The sequence below is a fragment of the Kogia breviceps genome, chromosome 5 (assembly GCF_026419965.1).
Source record: "Kogia breviceps isolate mKogBre1 chromosome 5, mKogBre1 haplotype 1, whole genome shotgun sequence".
In the NCBI taxonomy this organism is placed as follows: Eukaryota; Metazoa; Chordata; class Mammalia; order Artiodactyla; family Physeteridae; genus Kogia; species Kogia breviceps.
In genome coordinates this window covers 15,643,244-15,658,104 of record NC_081314.1, presented here as the reverse complement: position 1 = coordinate 15,658,104, position 14,861 = coordinate 15,643,244, and the positions used below count along the sequence as shown (strand labels likewise).

Below are 14,861 nucleotides of genomic sequence, written 5' to 3'. Positions count from 1 at the left end.
GCTTTTATCAACATTACTATACAAGTCTCCAGGTATACACCTACAGAAGAATTTCTTTAGGGTTAAGGCTTTAAACCTAGAAGCGGAAAATTGATGAGTCATACATAGGACCTCCAAATTCCCAAGTTTACCAAAAATGCCAACATGTCTTCAACTGAATCACCTTACCAATTCTCCAGCAGTATATGAATCACTAACACATCTTCTCCAATACCTGGTAGAGTCAGATTTCTTAATTTGTAGCAATACAGAACACATAAAATGGTATCACACTGTAATCTGTTTGTACATGATTAGGTTGAAGATCTAATAAGGTTGAAGACCTTTTCACAAGTTTATTAATGATCCATGTTCCTTTCTGCATTCTTTTGTTCACAGTTTTTAGACAATTTTATTGGATTGTCTTTTTCTTATGAAATAATATGCTTTGTATATTCAGGAACAGGACTGGCTACATAATTTGCAGTGCCCAGTACAAAATAAAAAAGCAGGGCCACTTATTCAAAAATTAATTTCAAGACAGTAACAGCTTAGCATTAAAATAAGTGTGGGGCCCTGTATGACTGCACAGGTTGTACATCCATAAAGGTGGCCCTGTTCAGGACACTAATTCTCTATTATATATATTACAATTTTCCTCCCAAGTTTGTGGTTTATCTTTTCATCTTCCTTTTGGTGTTTTTAGATGGACATTAATTTTAATGTAGTCAAAAATATCAATCATTTTTGGAGTCACTTTTCTGGCTCACTGAGAAAATCCTATAGCCTTCATAAAACTTTATGGCTTTGCCTTTTCATCTGAGCCCTTTCATGAGTGCTTTCCAAGGATCAGTGAGCTCACAGCTCTCTCCTCTCAGCCATTATGTCCCATTCTTCACAAATAACATTTCAGGACTTTATGACCTTTGTGATAGTAGCGTCCTAATCATTATCATTGAATTCATTTCTGGTTAAGCCCACTCAGATTGGATTGGAGGGACTTCCATGGTGGTCCAGTGGTCAAGAATCCACCTTTCCAATGCAGGGGAACAGGTTCGATCCCTGGTCAGGGAACTAAGATCCCACATGCTGCAGGGCAACTAAGCCGGCATGCCGCAACTACTGAGCCCACATGCTCTGGTGCCCGTTCACCACAACAAAGAGCCCACGCACCGCAAGGAACATCCCACGTGCCGCAACTAAGACCAACGCAGCCAAACTAATTAATTAATTAATTAATTTTTAAAAACCAAATTGGACTGGAACTTGTGCCACATGCCAAGTCTGGAATTGTTTACATTTGTCAGTAATACTCCAAGTCAGAAATTTTAATAAAAAATTTCAACCATCTGGTTAGAACATTTTATGTTTAAAAAAAAAGGAGAAAAGGCTGAAAAATCTTCAAGTTTCATTAAATTAGTAGGAATCAAAAGAGCATGATTTTTGTTACTAAAGTTGAAAATCTTTTTCATTTGGAACCTTCAAAATAAAATTTGGCTAGGAAGCAAATAATTTAATTCTAGTCTTGGCTTCCTTTCTTTTGAAATAAGGTCAATAACATGCTTTTAAAGTGAAAGGAATGTTATAAAACAAATTTTAGAACGATGTCAAAATGTATCAGACTGTTTACTTTCCCAAAAGTAAGGTAATTAGTCAACTCAAAAATAACCAACTTGCTGGTGCAATATGTTGACAGCTGAGGAGGCTGGGGCGGGGGGATGACTGGGATAAATGGGAACTCTACGTGCTTCCTATTCCATTTTACTGTAAAACTAAAACTGCTCTAAAAAAATGTCTATCTAAAAGGGAAAAGAGAAAAGGAAAGCAAAAAATAATAACCAATTTGACACAATATAGGTTAATAATGAATGTAAGTATACTGCTTAGTCTTCTTGGACAGTCAACAAAATTACTCTGATTCCTTCAAACACAGAATTCAATAAACTTTATTCCTCAAGTTCCTAATCATCCTTTAGGTAAAAACAATGTTATTAACAACCTTACACATGAAGATCCACTCACAACTTCACTGTGAAAAGAAAGCAAGTAGCATTTATTAGAAGAAAAAAGTTCTAGACAAATATCCATTAAACTTTAAAGGGGTGGGGGGAGAACTTCAAAAGCTCATCCAAGCACTGAGAACAGCACATGATGAAACCAAAACCCCTACACAGGTTCTATCTCTGGTCCCTGTTCAAGCAAAAGTACTCTTCTAGGGCTTCCCTAGTGGTGCAGTGGTTAAGAATCCACCTGCCGGGCTTTCCTGGTGGCGCAGTGGTTGAGAGTCCGCCTGCCGATGCAGGGGACGCGGGTTCGTGCCCCGGTCCGGGAAGATCCCACGTGCTGCGGAGCGGCTGGGCCCGTGAGCCATGGCCGCTGAGCCTGCGCGTCCGGAGGCTGTGCTCCGCAACGGGAGAGGCCACAACAGTGAGAGGCCCGCCTAGCACAAAAAAAAAAAAAAAAAAAAAAAAAAAAGAATCCACCTGCCAATGCAGGGGACACAGGTTCGAGCCCTGGTCCAGGAAGATCCCACATGCCGCGGAGCAGCTAAGCCCGTGCACCACAACTACTGAGCCTGTGCTCTAGAGCCCGCAAGCCACAACTACTGAGCCCACGTGCCACAACTACTGAAGCCCGCGCGCCTAGAGCCCGTGCTCCACAAAGAGAAGCCACCGCAATGAGAAGCCCGTGCACCGCAACGAAGAGTAGCCCCTGCTTGCCGCAACTAGAGAAAACCTGTGTGCAGCAATGAAGACCCAACAAACCCAAAAATTAGATAAATAAATAAATAAATAGTTGTTTAAAAGGGGGGACGGGGCTTCCCTGGTGGCGCAGTGGTTAAGAATCTGCCTGCCCATGCAGGAGACACGGGCTCACGCCCTGGTCCAGGAATATCCCACATACCGCGGAGCAACTAAGCCCGTGCGCCACTACTACTGAGCCTGCGCGTCTGGAGCCTTTGCTTCACAATGAGAGGCCACGACAGTGAGAGGCCGGCGCACCGCGATGAACAGTGGCCCCCGCTTGCCTCAACTAGAGAAAGCCCTCGCACAGAAACGAAGACCCAACACAGCCAAAAAAAAAATTTTTTTAACTACACAATTTTCAACCTGTTTACCATGGTACATTGTTGGCAAGGCTGTGAAGAGATATACGTCATCCAACATAACAACAACATAATGTTAAGTATGTGAATTATGTAACCTTATTATGGTAAATATTTTGCAGTTTATGCCTGTATCAAATCATTACATTGTACACCTTAAATTTACACAATGTTATATGTCAATTAAATCTCAATAAAGCTGGGGAAGGGGGAGAGAAACACATTTTTCATTGGTGGGAGAGTCAGGGTCCAAACATAAGGGCAATTTAGCAATATCTATCAAAATTACAAAGATATATGGTCTTTTATTAGTAATACCACATCTGAATTTATTCCATAATTATATACTTGCATATGGGCAAAATGCCATATGTACAAGGTAGTTCACTGCAATACTGTTACAATAATAAAAAAATAGAAACAAGCCAAACGTCTACCAACAGGGAATTGGTTAAATAAATTATCCAAAGGGAAATCATACAAGTTAAGAAACAAAACAAAACTATATACTCTATGGAAAGACCTTTGGTAAAGATCTCCACTGTTAAGTAAAAACGCAATGTACAAAGGGGAGGGTAAGAAGACCAATCTGCAGAACAGGTACAATATGCTACCCTTTGGAGTTGGTGAGTTTTTTGGATAGGAAAAAGTGTCTGTAATTTTATTGCCTTTATTTATGTAAAGAAACTCTAGAAGAATACATAAGAGGCTAATAAATAGTTTCCAGGACAGAGTGGAGTGTTGGAGGAATGCAGTAAATAGGAACAGGGTGGCTGAGGGCTAGAGGTGGGAGAGTTTCTACTGTTTAACTTTCTTATATTGAAAAGGTTTTTAATACCATGGGAATCTATTACTATTATACATAGATTAGTAAGTTAATAAACCAAAATAGGGTCCAAATACTATCAACATACACACACAATGACAAAAACTATTCTTTTACTGTCTCTGTAACTGAGGCAACAACATTATCCATCTCACTGAAGTCTGTAGTATGAACACATCTATCTGGCCTAAGTCATCAGCCCAAGATCTCTAATACTAGTTTCCTTGAGAAAGTATGTTTCCTCCAAAATTCCATTTTGCCTCTCTCAGAGTCAGGGTCAACCTCCTCTGCCCTAGTTATATAAAGCCTCATGTCTCTTCTGAACAAAAGCCTCACCTAAGTATTCTCACACTCTCACCTGTAAGTCCAGGGGTTAGTCTTTTCTACTCACCAGTAATTCACCCCAACAACTAAATTATGGTCTAATAAATAAGGGAATGTACAAAAAGGAAGCATCTAGTGTTTGCCGCCAATAGTATCTCCTCCAACCTCCTCTGCCCTAGTTATATAAAGCCTCATGTCTCTTCTGAACAAAAGCCTCACCTAAGTATTCTCACACTCTCACCTGTAAGTCCAGGGGTTAGTCTTTTCTACTCACCAGTAATTCACCCCAACAACTAAATTATGGTCTAATAAATAAGGGAATGTACAAAAAGGAAGCATCTAGTGTTTGCCGCCAATAGTATCTCCTCCTTAAACTAAAACATACTGAATTGTCCTCCATACTGAATTATATCATCCATCTCTCATTTACCTAAAATGCAAGACACTATTTGACTAAATTCTGGTAACAAGATTAAGTATGAGAGAGTTTGGCGTGCAAGCCTCTGTGCAGATGATGCTGTCTGTCCATCAGGCCAGCTCCTATGCACCTACACCAGTTCAGGTGGAATTTTCTCTAGAGCCCTTTCTGACCCCCCAAAAGCTTACTCCCATGAGATCCTGCTGTGACTTGCATGTAACTCATTTATTACAGTGCATTACAAATATTAGTTTGCTTATCTCTCCTGCAGGACTGTAGGTCCCTCAGAGCAAGGAGAGAGTCATATTCATATTTACAATCCAAGTACCTGCAAAATGCCTTTGATTAGGGCAGGTAATCAAAAATGTTCACTGAATGAATTAAAGAAACTACACGTGTAGCTAAAATCCCACTTTTCTGCTTAACCCCAAAGGCATTTTACTTCATTCAGCCCCTGTTTTGAAGAAAACAGCAACTCCAATAACACTTTTCCTTACTGAAATATATCAGTATCTTAGATGTAAAGCTTTCATACATATAGAATCACTGAAAATATTAAGAAAACATCTCAATCACTTTAGAAGTGTTACATAAAACTATGTAAAAAGTTAACTATGTCTATTAAAAGTTAATAAAGGGACTTCCCTGGCAGTCCAGTGGTTAAGAATCCATGCTTCCACTGCAGGGAGCACAGGTTTGATTCCTCGTCGGGGAACTAGGATCCTACGTGCCACGTGGCATGACCCCCCCCAAAAAAAATGGTAATAAAGTAGAAAAACAGCTGACGTTGGAGTCCTAAATTTTTATGAACTTTTATTCATTTTTTGTTTTAAAGAAATTATGAGATATAATGATAACAAGAAATAAGTATATATAACATTTTCTAAGAAGGTAGACAGCGTTATACGGACCAAGCATTTCTCCCAGAGTCTCAAACACTAACTGATACAGACACTCCAATAACGGTTGTCCCATGTGGCTTGAGGAAAAGGAAGCAGAGAACAGAATAATCAACTATTCAAATACACCTAAGAATTGTGCGACAGACAGGTGTTTACAATTCAAAACGGGTTTTCAAATTTTATCAAATACTGGCAAAAGCTGGGAAACAAGGAGAAAAGCAAACCTTAAGGGTGTCTTTTAAATACATCCTAGTTAACCTAGTTAACATAAAAGTTATTCGTTTGTACTCTGCTTTTTTTCTTTAACAATCCTGGAAATTACTTGTATCAGTTCATAGAGATCTTCCTGATTCTTTTTTTACATCTGGACTGTACTTCACTGTGTAGATATACCACTGTTTATGGGTATTTAGATTGTTTCCAATATTTTAACAATGTAAACTATTGATATCCTCCTGTTCTGCTCCGCCTCAAACAACATCTCAGACAAAAAAACAAAAACAACTGACTCTACCAGCCAAAACATATCAAACTCAACCAACACTCCCACTGTCCCTGACATAGCCTCAGTGTAAGCCAGGGGTCCCCAACCCCCAGGCCATGGACCGGTACCAGTCCATGCTCTGTTAGGAACCAGGCTGCACACTGGCAGGCGGTCAAGCAAGCAAAGCTTCATCTGTATTTAGAGCCACTCCCCATCGCTCGCATTACCGCATGAGCTCCGCCTCCTGTCAGATCAGCAGCAGCATTAGACTCTCATAGTAGAGCAAACCCTACTGTGAACTGCACATGCAAGGGATCTAGGTTGCTCGCTCTTTAGGAGAACCTAATGCCTGATGATCTGAGGTGGAGCTGAGGCAGTGATGCTAGTGCTGGCTGCAAATACAGATTATCATTAGAGAGAGGTTTGACTGCCCAGAGACAATAATAAATCAATTGCTTGCAGATTCATATCAAAACCCTATCAGTGAGTGGCAAGTGAAAACAAGCTCAAGGCCCCACTGATTCTGCATTATGGTGAGTTGTATAATTATTTCATTATATATTACAATGTAATAATAATAGAAAAAAGTGCACAATAAATGTAATGAGCTTGAATCATCCTGAAACCACCCCCTTCCCCAACCCTCCGTGGAAAAATTGTCTTCCACGTAACCGGTCCCTGGTGCTAAAAAGGTTGGGGACCGTTGGTCTAAGCCACTATCAGCATTTCTGGGCTGTTCTGCTTCAACATCCTCCTAATCAGTCTCTGCCTCCACTCTAGCTGCTCTACAGTTTGTCTGTGTCAGAGTAACTACAATGTACCTCACAGAGCAGAAATCAGATTACTCCAATTGTTTGCTTAAAACCTTCCAAAACTTCCCACTGTAACCCTACCTGAGTTGCAATTGTGCACTACAAAGACCTTTTATGATCTGGTACTTGTCTACCTCTACCTCGTCTTCCATTCTTCCTCATTGACTTCTTTCTAGTCATAATGATTTGCTTTTTGTTCCTCTCACACTTACTTTGTTCCTAACTTAGTGCTTTTGTTATACTTGCTATTCTTTCAGTTTAGAATGTTCTGCCCCAGGCCATTTGCCACCTTCTAACAACCATGTCTCAATTCAAAAGTTACCTCTTCTAAGAAGTTTCCTGTGTACCACCACAATTAAGATTGTAACCTGGTTCATTCCCTACCACTTTACTACCTTCATAATACTTAATAGTACTTGCAATTCTCATTTATTATTTACATGTTTTTTTCTTCCACAGGAAAATACGAAAAGTCTTGAGGATAGCTTGTAATCCATATAACTTTAACTCTCTATTATTTTTTAAGCTTTTCTATTAAGTCTGAAATTGTTTCAAATATTTCTCCATGGAATTGCCTATTCTGGACATTTTATATAAACGGAATCATACAATACATAGTCTTCTGTGACTGGCTTCTTTGACTTAGCATAATGTTTTCAAGGAACATCCATACTGCAGCATGTAAAATAATTGCATTCCTTTTTAAGACTGAATACTATTCCATTGTATAGATAAAATGCATTTGCTTATCCATTCATTAGCTGTGGACATTTCGGTTGTTTCCACTTTTTGGATATTATGAATAAGACTGCTTTGAACACTCATGTACAAGTTTTTGTATGAACATGTGTTTCAATTCTCCTGGCTATAAACCTAGCAGTGGAATTGCCGTGTCATATGGTAATTCTGTTTAACTTTTTTTTTTTTTTTTTTTTTTTTTGCTTTACACAGGCCTCTCACTGTTGTGGCCTCTCCCGTTGCGTAGCACCGGCTCCGGACACGCAGGCTCAGTGACCATGGGTCACGGGCCCAGCCCCTCCGCGGCATGTGGGATCTTCCCGGACCGGGACACGAGCCCGTGTCCCCTGCATCGGCAGACGGACTCTCAACCACTGCGCCACCAGGGAAGCCCCTGTTTAACTTTTTAAGGAACTGACAAACTGCTTTCCCAAAACAGATGCACTACTTTACAATCCAACCAGCAATGTATGAGGATTCCAAATCCACATGCAACATTTGTTATTGTCCATCTTTTGATTATAGCCATACTTGTAATGTGAAGCGCATCTCATTATGGTTTCAATTGACATTTCCCTAATGACTGATAATGTTGAGCAATTGTTCATGTGCTTATTAGCCATTTTTATATCTTCCTTGGAAAAACATTTATTCAAACCAGTTTATTTGCCCTTTTTTTTTCTTTTCTTTCTTTCTTTTTTTTTTTTGTGGTACGCGCGCCTCTCACTGTTGTGGCCTCTCCCATTGCGGAGCACAAGCTCCGGACGTGCAGGCTCAACGGCCATGGCTCACGGGCCCAGCCGCTCCGCAGCATGTGGGATCTTCCCGGACCGGGGCACGAACCCATGTCCCCTGCATCGGCAGGCGGACTCTCAACCACTGCGCCACCAGGGAAGCCCTATTTGCCCATTTTTAAGTTGGATTATTTAAATTTTTATTATTGAGTTGTAAATGTTCTTTATATTATTATATATATTCCTTATCAGATATATGCTTTTCTAATATTTTCTCATTGGCCCTCTATTTGAACATTAGGCTCTGAGTTTTCTTATTAACTTAATCTCTAGGTTCAGAAGAAAGTCTGTCAGTATTAACTTACAACCATAACTGACATATTAAAAACAGTTTACAAGAATTTGGTATCACTGACAAATGGTTACCTGAAACCCACATTTTATAGGAAATATAATAATTTCTTTAAGGACTTGAAGTCACAGATTATTCATCTGTTGTCAATGTTAAATAGTATTGTAAGCAAAGAACACCCCTGATATACAAAATGCTGACAGCCAATTTAGCAAATAAAATCAAAAACACAATCTTCTAACCTCCTTATATTTAAAAATACATATATAGTAAAACAGCTTCCAATAGCACTTCATACGTAAGGTTAGAAATTAACATATTTTAGAAACTATTATTTCTGACTATGGGAGAAGAAACAAACTTCTAAGTTTGGCATACAAGGCCTTCTGTGATCCACCTCTTCCTGCCTATCTTCTGAAACTCCCTCCCTCTTTACATTACAGCTGGCAGTTTTTTAAACACCTGTGACTAAGCCCTGGTATCACCTCCCACAGGACTATTTCCTTGCCCACCTCTCTCCTGAGGACCAGTTTAGAAATTTCTATTCCAGTGGTTCTTAAACTTTTTGGTTTCAGCTTCCCTTCACACTCAAAAATTACTGAGGACTCAAAAGAGAAAAACAAATACTGTATGCTAACACATATATACAGAATCTAAGAGAAAAAAAAAGTCATGAAGAACCTAGGGATAAGATGGGAATAAAGACACAGACCTACTAGAGCATGGACTTGAGGATATGGGGAGGGGCAAGGGTAAGCTGTGACGAACTGAGAGAGTGGCAGGGACATATATACACTACTAAATGTAAATTATATAGCTAGTGGGAAGCTGCCTCATAGCACAGGGAGATCACCTCTGTGCTTTGTGACCACCTAGAGGGGTGGGATAGGGAGGGTGGGAGAGAGGGTGATGCAAGAGGGAAGAGATATGGGAACATATGTATATGTATAACTGATTCACTTTGTTGTAAAGGAAAAACTAACACACTATTGTAAAACAGTTATACTCCAATAAAGATTTTTTTTAAAAAAAAAAGCTCTTGTCTATGTAGGTTATATCTACCAATATTTACTGAATTTGAAATTAAATCCAAGGATTTTAAATTTTTAGTCATGTAAAAAATAGTAAACCTATTAAATGTTTACTGAAAAACATTTTATTTTTAAACATATTTTAGTTTTAAAAACCATATTTTTCAAAGAAAACCTTTAGTGAGAAGATACAATTTTACACTTCTGCAAATCTCCTTAACGTCTGCCTTAATAGAAGACAGCTAGATTCTCATCTCTGCTTTGCACCCAATCTATTGAGATATCACAATTTATTTTGCCTCTGGCAAACTCCTTCTTATATTCATAAACAAGGGCAAAAAAAAAGCAAATAATGTCTTAAGCTATGAAAATAGTTTTGACCTTGCAGATCTCTGAGAAAGAGCTCAGGGACCTCCAGAGGTCCCCAGACTGTACTTTGAGAACCACTGCTCCATTCTATGCCTCCCACAATACCCTGAAGAGGCTCTATCATTTGCAGGTAACACACAGTATTAGAATTATCTGTTCATTTGTCTGTCTCTCTTAAAGTTCCTTCAAGCCGTGAGCTTTCTTCAACTTTGCATCCCCAGTGCCTCATACAGCATAGAGCATATATCTTCTCAATAAACATTCCATGAATAAATGGTAAATATAGGAAAATATTCACACACTCTAATAGATAAAGGTATATGTGAATGAAGCAGATTTTCCATGGCCAACTCTTCAGCTAACAGAAGTGTATAAAAGAAAAATCTTATGATAAATTGACAGCAATGCTAGAAGTAGAATAAAGGATACATTCAGACCTGGCATAATCATACTAGATTAGAACTTTACAAAGTTCAGCCCTGAGGGAAAAAGAAAAGAACATCCTAAAAAGCATCTTAGACTATAAACAAATACCCACTGCTCCAGCCTTCTGACTAAATAAAAGTATCACCTCTGCAACAAGACAATTAAACCACTGTATTAAAAAAAAATGGGGGAGGTGGGGTTGGTGTCAAGGTAGGGAGACTGCCAGTGATGGATGACTATGGATCAAACAGGTATTCTCAGCTTATGAATTTCTTAAAATTTTGTCAAGCAAATTAGAATATGAAAAACATATTTTCCTGTCTTTATTCGCATTGATTTCAAATCAATGCCTCCTTACATTTCTATGAATGAACATCACCCTCCCAATCCAAGTAAACAACAACATCATAACATCATTGAAGATAGGACACATATTTGCCTCTCTCACTTATACCTAGCCCAATACCTCAGTGCTCAACCAACATCTCTAGGTTTGTTCATTAACTGGGTATCTGAAGAAGTACTTGTGCCAGGGAAAAAGAAATCCTTTTAAAGTAAGGCCTGGGATGGGGTTAGGGTGGGATGTCACACTAACCAAGTCGATGAGAAAAGCTCCTGGAACAATTCTCATACATGAAGGGTAAATTCAATGCAGAGCTAAAGGAGCCTGTGGCCCTAGGGAAGCCACTGCAGCCTGCACACCCTGGAGGTAGCAGCCTCCTTCTCTAGGTCTCAATTCTCAACTGTAAAATAAAGCTCTAAAATGCAGAGGCTCTCTGCCATAATTTTCAGGAAGTCTCTACCTTGCGTGCCTAGGAAAGCCCCAACCTCCTGGAAGAACAAATCTGACATTCCAAAGGTCTGAATTTTGACCAGAGTCAGCTCACCAGTATTCCACATCATATTAGCAAAGCATTCAATTACTGTTAAATCACTTACAACACAGGTTAATACTGTTACCACATTTTCTAGACAAATTACTTGACCTCTTAAAGAGAAAAAGGCATGTGACTATTTTAGAAAAGAGTCATTAAAATAATTTCCCAGTTCCTATTATGTTTTATAAAAGCAGATCACTTAAACTTTTAGTAGTTAAAATCACGACATATTTTTCACTGGCACCACAACCTGTAAATATGGTATCACACAAAGACATTCACTTGGGCTTCCCTGGTGGCACAGTGGTTGGGAATCTGCCTGCCAATGCAGGGGACACGGGTTCAAGCCCTGGTCTGGGAAGATCACACATGCCACGGAGCAAGTAGGCCCGTGTACCACAACAACTGAGCCTGCGCGTCTGAAGCCTGTGCTCCACAACAAGAGAGGCCACGAAAGTGAGAGGCCCGCGCACCACGATGAAGAGTGGCCCCCGCTCGCCCCAACTAGAGAAAGCCCTCACACAGAAATGAAGACCCAACACAGACATAAATAAATAAATAAATAAATAAATAAATAAATAAATAAAATAGCTACCAAAATCTTAAAAAAAGACATTCACTTTGGCATACTCTTAGAACAAGGTTCACAGAACAATAATAATGGCATAGTTTAGAAAACAGACTTTTCCAGGAGTTCCCTGGTGGTCCAGTGGTTAGGACTCCGTGCTTTCACTGCCATGGCCTGGGCCTGGGTTCAATCGCTGGCTGGGGAACTAAGATCTCGCAAGCCACGTGGCATGGCCAAAAAAAGAAAAGAAAACAGGCTTTTTTTTCTGAAGGAGAGAGAAACTATTATCCATTATGTTCACTACAATTTCACCATATTCTCATTTTTATTTATTTTTTATGTGACCTATTCAAAAAGCCTCATGGACTTCCCTAGCGGTTCAGTGGTCAAGACTCCGAGCTCCCAATGCAGGGGGCATGTGTTCAATCCCTGGTCGGGGAACTAAGATCCCGCTTGCCACCTGACGCACCCCCCCCCAAAAAAAAGAAAAGCCTCATATGGCCTTCAAATTAAGTGGATACAACAATGATTATTATTCTCATTTGATATTCTCACCAACTGTTAAGAGTATCTCTATAAAATTAGCTAAAATCTGGTCATTAAATGCATGACACACAATTCCTTAAGAATTCTTAATTTCTGCAATTTCTTTCCTAGCATACTTTGAGCACCAGCCTTTAGAAAACTCAGTAAGGGAACTTCCCTGGTAGTCCAGTGGTAAAGAATACGTCTTACAATGCAAGTGATGCGGGTTCAATCCCTGGTCACGGAACTAAGATCCCACATGCCGCGGGGCAAATAAGCCCGCACCCCACACTACTGAGCTCATGCACCTCAACTAGAGAGCCTGTATGCCGCAAACTACAGAGCCCACGTGCTCTGGAGCCCACGCGCCCTGGAGCCTGCGCGCCACAACTAGAGAGAAGCCCACCCACCACAATGAAAGATCCTGATTGCTGCAACTAAGACCCGATGCAGCCAAAAAAATAAATTTAATAAATCTTTTTTAAAAAGCTTGGCTGTTTGACTCCAGAGCCAGTTCTTTGTTTATAAAAAATAAACTTATTTATGTATTTATTTTTGGCTGCCTTGGGTCTTTGTTGCTGTGTGCAGGCTTTCTCTAGTTGTGGCGAGCGGGGGCTACTCTTCGTTGTGGTGTACGGGCTTATTGCAGTGGCTTCTCTTACTGCGGAGTACGGGTTCTAGGCACACAGGCTTCAGTAGTTGTGGTTTGTGGGGACTCTCAACCACTGTGCCACCAGGGAAGCCGAGAGAGAGAGAGAGAGAGAGAGAGAGAGAGAGAAAGAAAGAAAGAAAACTCAGTAAGTATTAAAATCAGCATTAGGAAGTCCACTTCCCCTTTCAAAATGATTCTTCCCCTTACAAAAAGAATCAGGATTTCCTTAATTCGATCAGCAGGGCAACAGTTTCTATATAGACTAAGAGATAGATATGTTAACACACAATTATAAGCACATATGTGGTTTGTTTATAAAATCTTCAACGATTTTCAGGCTTGAAAAGAAACATTCAGAGGACTATCACTGTTTCATTCATTCAGCACATGATAACTATACATGCTCAGCAGAAAGAGGCACCCCAGTAATGAATGAGTTGACACATTACATTAAGTAGAGGTACACTAAGCATGGGGGGGGAAGCAATGTGCAGAACAATGTTTAGAGAATGTTATGTTTTTGTTTCTTTAAATAAAGGAAGGGGGATATATAAATACAAATATATTTGCTTATACAGCACTTAGGAAAAATGCATTTGTAATCACTGGTTGCGTCAAGGAATGCAAATTGGGTAGCTGGGAGACAGGCAGAAAGGAGACTTCACTGTACACTCTTTGTTTCCTTTTGAATTTTGAATCATAGGAGTGTACTACTTGTTCAAAAACAATAAATTTTTTTTAAAAAACCACAAAATCCAGCACCTTGAGGCATCTAATTCCTATACTTGAGGCATCTGATTCCTGCCAAGTACAGGAAAGGGCATTTTCAATCCCCTCTACCAATCGGATCTTTCACCTCTGAATGCAAACACACACACCTCACATGTGTCTCCTTTCTTTCCTTCCATCCTTTTTCTCCTTTCCTCATCAGCCAAGATTATCTCCATCTGTCTTTCCCCACTAGCTCCCTTACTGCCTACAATCTACATTTTGTCCAACCCCTCAAGTAAGAAAGTTTTACTGCCAAGTCCTTCAAGACCAAATTCAAGTCTGGCTTCCAGGATGCTTTCCCTTACTAGTCTAGCTCACATTGACCTTAGGCTCCTCAGAATTTCAGGGTTTTTTAAAACACAATTAAACATTACCCTATATGTTGTCTCTCTTTTTTTTTTTTAAATAAATTTATTTATTTATTTTTGGCTGCCTTGGGTCTTTACTGCTGCATGCGGGCTTTCTCTACTTGCGGCAAGTGGGGGCTACTCTTCGTTGCAGTGCATGGGCTTCTCACTGCGGTGGCTTCTCTTGTGGAGCACGGGCTCTAGGCACGCAGGCTTCAGTAGTTGTGGTGCGTGGGCTCAGTAGTTGTGGCCACGAGCTTAGTTGCTCCGCGGCATGTGGGATCTTCCTGGACCAGGGATCAAACCTGTGTCCCCTGCATTGGCAGGAGGATTCCTAACCAGTGCGCCACCAGGGAAGGCCCTATATGTTGTCTCTTAATGTTGATTTTTACTATATATGTCTTGTACCCTCAATCAGAGTAATGGCTGGGAAAAGATGGATTTATTTTCTCCATATGATGTATGACATTTCAATTCTGAAATTATTAGAACTTTTTATTCACCTCTAAAGAAGTTCTAAAATTTCATTTCACCATTTCTAACCATGAAACTTAAGACTGACATCTATATCTCATCCAAAAAATTAGAGGGAGAAAAAAAATGCCAAAATATATTACTT

General features: G+C 39.8%; 1 protein-coding gene and 1 pseudogene across 4 annotated transcripts in view; one reads left to right on the top strand and one right to left on the bottom strand.

Annotated features, from left to right (window-relative positions):
* The window catches only part of PIK3CB (phosphatidylinositol-4,5-bisphosphate 3-kinase catalytic subunit beta), a 198,022-nt gene that overhangs the window by 145,143 nt on the left and 38,018 nt on the right, over positions 1-14,861 (bottom strand). The gene's annotated exons all lie outside the window — the stretch shown is intronic.
* Positions 3,645-14,861, top strand: part of LOC131757627 (small ribosomal subunit protein uS12-like) — a 33,569-nt pseudogene continuing 22,352 nt past the window's right edge.